The sequence below is a fragment of the Salvelinus sp. IW2-2015 genome, unplaced genomic scaffold, assembly GCF_002910315.2.
Source record: "Salvelinus sp. IW2-2015 unplaced genomic scaffold, ASM291031v2 Un_scaffold1584, whole genome shotgun sequence".
Lineage (NCBI taxonomy): Eukaryota > Metazoa > Chordata > Actinopteri > Salmoniformes > Salmonidae > Salvelinus > Salvelinus sp. IW2-2015.
In genome coordinates this window covers 32,640-39,781 of record NW_019943008.1, presented here as the reverse complement: position 1 = coordinate 39,781, position 7,142 = coordinate 32,640, and positions in this window count along the sequence as shown.

Genomic DNA, 7,142 nt, shown 5'->3' with positions numbered 1-7,142 from the left:
AATATAACGGATCAAATAATATACAGGATAAGAAATATACAGGATCAAAATAGATATTACAGGATCAAATATACAGGATAAAATATTACAGGATCAAATATACAGGATCAAAATATACAGGATCAAAATATACAGGTCAAACGATACAGATCAAATATACAGGATCGGAACATCCCATTCCATCAAAACAATGGATATATTGTGTTTTGCAAAAAACTAATTTCATAAAATCTATTAATTAAAAAATCTGGAAATAGTCATCTAATTTGACACACACATGAAGGTACCTATGATAATTTCTGATGAGAAAACACAATATCAAGAAATGTGTTGACATCTCATTTGATATAAACCTTTCGGTTATTAATGATCATTTATAAAATCAACATGTAATGCTCAGTAACTGTTGTGCGCGCGTGTTTCTTTTGTTTCTGTTGTATGTTTAATATACAGTCGGATAGGCTAGTACTTCATTCATCCAAAAGGAGAAGCGTGTTGCACCGGTCAACGTACAACACCAATGATTACACAAAGAACACAACAAGGACACACACAGACACACAAACAAAAAGCAGCACGTCATCAATGCGTCAATCTATTTTATTTACAAGTAGCTGTCTGATTGCATATTTGATGATCCTTTGTATCTATTGTGTTATTTGACATGATATTTGATACTATGTTCCAGGATCCCCGACGTCTGTGTCACTACGGACTGAGGATGGAAGAGATGATCTTCAATTTGGCAGACACGCACTTATTCTTCAACGACTTGGAGGTACGTGGCAGAGTCCTTTTTATTCTATACCTCTGAGCGTTTTGTCCCCTCTCTTCTTCTCTCTTCCTTCAAAACCCCTTCAGACGCATATCTTTTTCCAGAGAACTGACCTATAAGGGGACTGGTCTCTCTCTCTCTCTGCACACATCCACGCACACAACCTCCCTCTCCTCCTCCTCTCCTCCCTCTCCTCTCCTCTCTCTCCTCCCCTTCCTCCTCCTTCTCCTCCTCCTCCATCTATCCTTCCTCTCCTCTTATACCTAGATGAGTTTAGCAGTTGTTTTCTTTGCTGAATATTTAAGAACCGTTCTGAGATGGAGTCACAACATGATTATATACATTACATTACCAGCTACAGACCAGGTCCATCAGTAGTGTAACATTACATTACATTACCAGCTACAGACCAGGTCCATCAGTAGTGTAGACATTACATACATACATTACCTGCTACAGACCAGGTCCTCAGTAGTGTAGACATTACATTACCCAGCTACAGACCAGGTCCATCAGTAGTGTAGACATGACATTACATTACCAGCTACAGACCAGGTCCATCAGCTAGTTGTAGACATTACATTACATTACCAACTACAGACCAGGTCCATCAGTAGTGTAGATATTACATTAGATTACCAGTACAGACCAGTCCATCAGTAGTGTAGACATACATACATTACCAGCTACAGACCAGGTCCATCCAGTAGTGTAGACATTACATTACATTACCAGCTACAGACCAGGTCCATCAGTAGTGTAGACATTACATTACATACCAGCTACAGACCAGGTCCATCAGCAGTGTAGACATTACATTACCAGCTACAGACCAGGTCCATCAGTAGTGTAGACATTACATTACCAGCTACAGACCAGGTCCTCAGTAGTGTAGACATTACCAGCTACAGACCAGGTCCATCAGTAGTGTAGACATTACATTACATTACAACTACAGACCAGGTCCTCATCTAGTTGTAGACATTACATTACTTACCAGCTACAGACCAGTCCATTCAGTAGTGTAGACATTACATTACATTACCAGCTACAGACCAGGTCCATCAGCAGTGTAGACATTACATTACATTACATTACCAACTACAGACCAGGTCCATCAGTAGTGTAGACATTACATTACATTACCAGCTACAGACCAGGTCCATCAGTAGTGTAGATTACATGTACATTACCATACAGACAGGTCCATCAATAGTGTAGACATTACATTACATTACCAAGCTACAGACCAGGTCCATCATAGCTGTAGACATACATTACTTACCAGCTACAGACCAGGTCCATAGCAGTTGTAGACATTACAATTACCAGCTACAGACAGGTCATCAGTAGGTAAGACATTACATTACATTACAGTACAGACAGGTCCATTAAAGTTTTAGGCTAAACATCAACAACCATTTAATAGCTGGAGCCAATTGAGCCAGTTCTCAGTTACCAGGCCCAAGGACACTATGAATTTTACATGTGCTGTCAGTCTCTCAGTCTCAGTCATCATTCCTGGTCGTCGGGAGCCCTCGCTCCTGACCGACCCTCTTCTCTCCATAGCAACTGAGGAAATTGTCTCTAGTTTCTCTCTTACATCTCCTCTCTCTCCTCTCCCTCTCTCTACTTCCTGCTCCTCTGCTCCCTCCTCTCTCATCTCCTCTCCCTCTCTCTACATCTCCTCTCCTCTGCTCCCCTCTCTCTCCTCTCCTCTCCCTCTCTCTACATCTCTCTTCCTCTGCTCCCCTCTCTCTCCTCTCTCTCCTCCTCTCTACAACTCCTCTCCTCTGCTCCCCCTCTCTCTCCTCTCCTCCCCTCTCTCTACATCTCCTCTCCTCTGCTCCCCTCTCTCTCCTCTCCCTCTCTCTCACATTCCTCTCCTACTCTCCCCTCTCTCTCCTCTCCCTCTCTCTACATCTCTCTTCCTCTGCTCCTCCTCCCCTCTTCCTCTCCCTTCCTACATCTCCTCTCCTTGCTCCCCTCTCCCTCTCCTCTCCCTTTCTCTACATCTCTCTCCTCTGCCTCCTCTCTCTCCTCTCTCTCTCTCCTCTCTCTACATCTCCTTCCTCCTGCTCCCCTCTCTCTCCTCTTCCTCTCCCTTCTCTCTACGATCCTCTCCTCTGCTCCCCTCTCTCTCCTCTCCTCTCCCTCTCTCTACATTCCTCTCTCTCTCCCTCTCTCTCCTCTCCTCTCCCTCTTCTCACTTCCTCTCTCGGCTCCCCTCTCTCTGCTCTCTCTCACTCCCTCTCTCTACATCATCCTCTGTCCTCTGCTCCCCTCCTCTCCCTTCCTCTCTCTACATCTCATCTGCTCTCTCTTCATCTCTTACTCTCTCTCTACATCATCCTCGTCCTCGCTACTCCCCTCTCTCTCCTCTCCTCTCCCTCTCTCTACATCTCCTCTCCTCTGCTCCCCTCTCTCTCCTCTCCTCTCTCTACATCTCATCTGCTCTCTCTACATCTCAGCTGCTCTCTCTGCAACTCCTCTCCCCTACTCCCCTCTCTCTCCTGTCCTCTCCCTCTCTCTTCTGTCCTCTCTCTACATCTCATCTCCCTCTCCTCTTCTCTCCCTGTCTGTCTCTTTCACTCTCTCTCTCTCCCTCCCTCCCTTTATCTTTCTCTGGGCCGGTGAATTAGACACCCGTGACCCAGGACTTTCCATTGGCTCTGGTCAACAGTAGTGCACTATATAGGGAATAGGGTACCATTTGGGACGGAGCCTCAGTGTACTGCTCCAGGCTGACCACCCCTCTCAGCAGAGGAAATGTTTGGTTTGATATTTAAGCCTGCAGAGAGCTGTGGCCGGTCTGCCAAACCGTATTAGTCACCAGCATGTTCTGGGGAAGAAAGAGAGAAAAAAGGGAGAGAGGGGAGAAAGAGAGGAATATGGAGGGAGGGAGAGAGGGAGAGAAATAACATGTTTGTTTTCCCTCTGTCAGACAGCCAAAGGAGTAGAGTGACTGAGAGATTACAAACACAGTCGTCGTGATCAAAGTAATTGGCTGGTTAAATATTTCCTTATGCTTTCGCCCAATCACTACAATCCAGAAAAACTGCTCTTTCTTTTAATAGATGTGCCCCAATCATTTGCAAAAATGGCAGTTTGTGACAAAAGCTTCAATATGTTATTTCTTCCAACATCTGTCCTCTGTTTTGATTTTGTTGGCAGTTCAACCGTTCGCTGATTATAAAATGGTTTGAATGTGCGATGCATATTTTCCTCTGATCTATCTCAACTAAGGACGTTATGCCTTTTGGTTTTGCCACTTTAAAGTCCTGAGTTTTTCCAGTTTTTAAATCTACAATAGAAAATAACATGCGTACTAATTTGCATCTCCCATCTCCAACATCTACCTGTTGATTCGCCTGTTTCCCCATGGTTATCATCAACGTAGGTCCCTGCAGTGGGAGTGTTAATGCTTTGTGTACCACCCAAATGACACCCTATTTGACCGAGATAGTTTGTGTGTATGTATTGTGTGTGCCTTTTTTAAATGTACGTAGCTCTGTCCTTGAGCTGTTCTTGTCTATTAATGTTCTCTATTATGTCATTATGTCATTCTGTATTATGTTTCATGTTCTGTGTGGAACCCAGGAAGAGTAGCTGCTGCTTTTGCAACAGCTAATGGGGATCCTAGTAAAATACCAAATACCAAATATTCCCTATATAGTGCACTACTTTATAACCTGCCCAGGGACTGCGGTTGAAAATTAGCCGGCTGGCTAAAACCGGCACTTTTACTGAAATGTTGATTAATGTGCACTGTCCCTGTAAAAAACTAACATAAACTCAAACTTTGGACACTGCCAATGCCCTGGTCAAAAGTAGTGCACTATATAGGGAATGGGCCCTGGTCAAAAGTAGTGCACTATATAGTAAATGGGCTCTGGTCAAAAGTAGTGCACTATATAGTAAATGGGCCTTGGTCAAAGTAGTTGCACTATATGTAAATGGGCTCTGGTTCAAAAAGTATAGTGCACTATATATGAATGGGCTCTGGTCAAAAGTAGTGCACTATATAGTAATGGGGCTTGGTCAAAAGTAGTGCACTATAATAGTAATGGGCTCTGGTCAAAAGTAGTGCCTCTATATAGTAAATGGGCTCTGGTCAAAAGTAGTGCACTATATAGTAAATGGGCTCTGGTCAAAAGTAGTGCACTATATATGAAAAATGGGCTCTGGTCAAAAGTAGTGCACTATATACGAAATGGGCTCTGGCAAAAGGTGCAACTAATATAGTAAATGGGCTCTGGTAAAAGTAGTGCATATAAAGTAATGGGCTCTGGTCAAAAGTGGCACATATAGTAAATGGGCTTCTGTCAAAAAGTAGTGCACATATGAAATGGTCTGGTCAAGTAGTGCACTATTATGTAATGGGCTTGGTTCAAAAGTGTGCACTATATAGTAAATGGGCTCTGGTCAAAAGTAGTGCATAATAGTAAATGGCTCTGGTCAAAAGTAGTGCACTATATAGTAAATGGGCCCTGGTCAAAGTAGTGCACTATATAGTAAATGGCCCTGGTCAAAAGTAGTGCACTATATAGGGAATAAAAGTGTGTTCCTCCTAGTGAAAAATCATTCAGTGTGAGTGTGCGTGTGTGTGAATGGGTTGGTCTGTTATTATAGTATTGATTCCCTTCCTCTTTTTTTCTCCTGGTTTTAAGAAGGCAATATTTCACCTAATGTTTATTTTTAGTCATAAATATTATACTAATTAATCACAAGATGTACGGCCATTAGAGATGGAATCTACCTCAACGCACCGTATCTAAATTAACCCACGAGATGTACGGCCATAATGAAATAACGCAAAATGTTTACATCATAATTCCCCCCCCCCCTCCTTTATGTATCTAGGCAAGTCAGTTAGAACATATTCTTATTTTCAATGACGACCTAGGAAGTGGGTTAACTGCCTTGTTCAGTGGCAGAACAACTGATTTCTAACCTTGTCAGCTCAGGATTTGATCTTGCAACCTTTTGGTTACTAGTCCAACGCTCTAAACCACTAGGCTATACCTGCCGCCTTCTCTCTACGCTCTAACCACTAGGCTACCTGCCGCATCTACGCTCTTAACTCACTAGGCTAACCTGCCCGCCTCTACACTCTACGACTCTAACGCACTTAAGGCTACCTGCCGCCCTACTCTAACCACTAGGCTATACCTGCCGCCTCTACGCTCTAAACCACTAGGCTACCTGCCTCGCACTCCTAGCAACTCTAACCACTAGGTAACCTGCCCCTCTACGCTCTAACCACTAGGCACCTTGTCGCTCTACGCTCTAATCTAACCACTAGGCTAACCTGCCGCCTCTCACGCTCTAACCACTAGGCTACCTGCCGCCATCTACACTCTAACCACTAGGCTACCTGCCCGCCATCTCTACAACTCTAACCAGTAGCTAATCCTGCCGCCTCTAGCCCGCTCTAACACTGGCTACCTGCGCCCCTAACACTTAACACCACTAGGAAACCTGCCACCTTACACTCTACACTAACCACTAGGCTTACCTGCCGCCTCTACACTCTAACCACTAGGCTACCTGCCGCCCCTACACTCTAACCACTAGGAAACCTGCCGCCTCTACCTCTACACACTAGGCTACCTGCCATCACCTTAAAAACCTGCCCACCTCTACATCTAACCACTAGGCTACCTGCCACCTCTTCTACAAAACTCTAAACCACTAGGCTCCTGCCGCCTCTCTACAACTCTAACCACTAGGTGCTAGACCTGCGCACCGCTCTACACTCTAACCACTAGGAAACCTGCTCCCACCACTTACACTCTAACAAACACTAGGCTACTGGCCACCTCTACACTCTAACCACTAGGCCAACCTGACTACCTCTAACGGCTCGCACATGCCACCACTAGGCACACCTATCTCTTACAACATCTACCGACTAGTAATTAAAAAAACTGCCACAACTGCCCCACCTCTCAAAAACTCTAAACCACCCCTAGACACCTGCCACCCTTACACTCTAACCACTAGGCTACCTGACCTCCTCTACACTCTAACCACTAGGCTACTGCCGCCCTCTACACTCTAACCACTAGGCTACTGCCACCTCTAACATTCTAACCACTAGGAACCTGCCATCCTTCTACACTCCTCACAACGCACGTAGACTACCTGCCACCTGTCTACAACTCTAACCACTAGGCTACCGCCCCTCTAGCAACACTCTAACCACTATGGCTACCGTGACTCGCCCCCTACAACCCTCTAACGAGTCACTAGGAACCCCTAACTCTAGCACTAGGCTACCTGCCCTAGCCCTCACAACTCTAACCACTGAGGGGGGCGGTATACCTGCAACCTCATCTCAACAAGAAAAAAACAATAGTCCTCA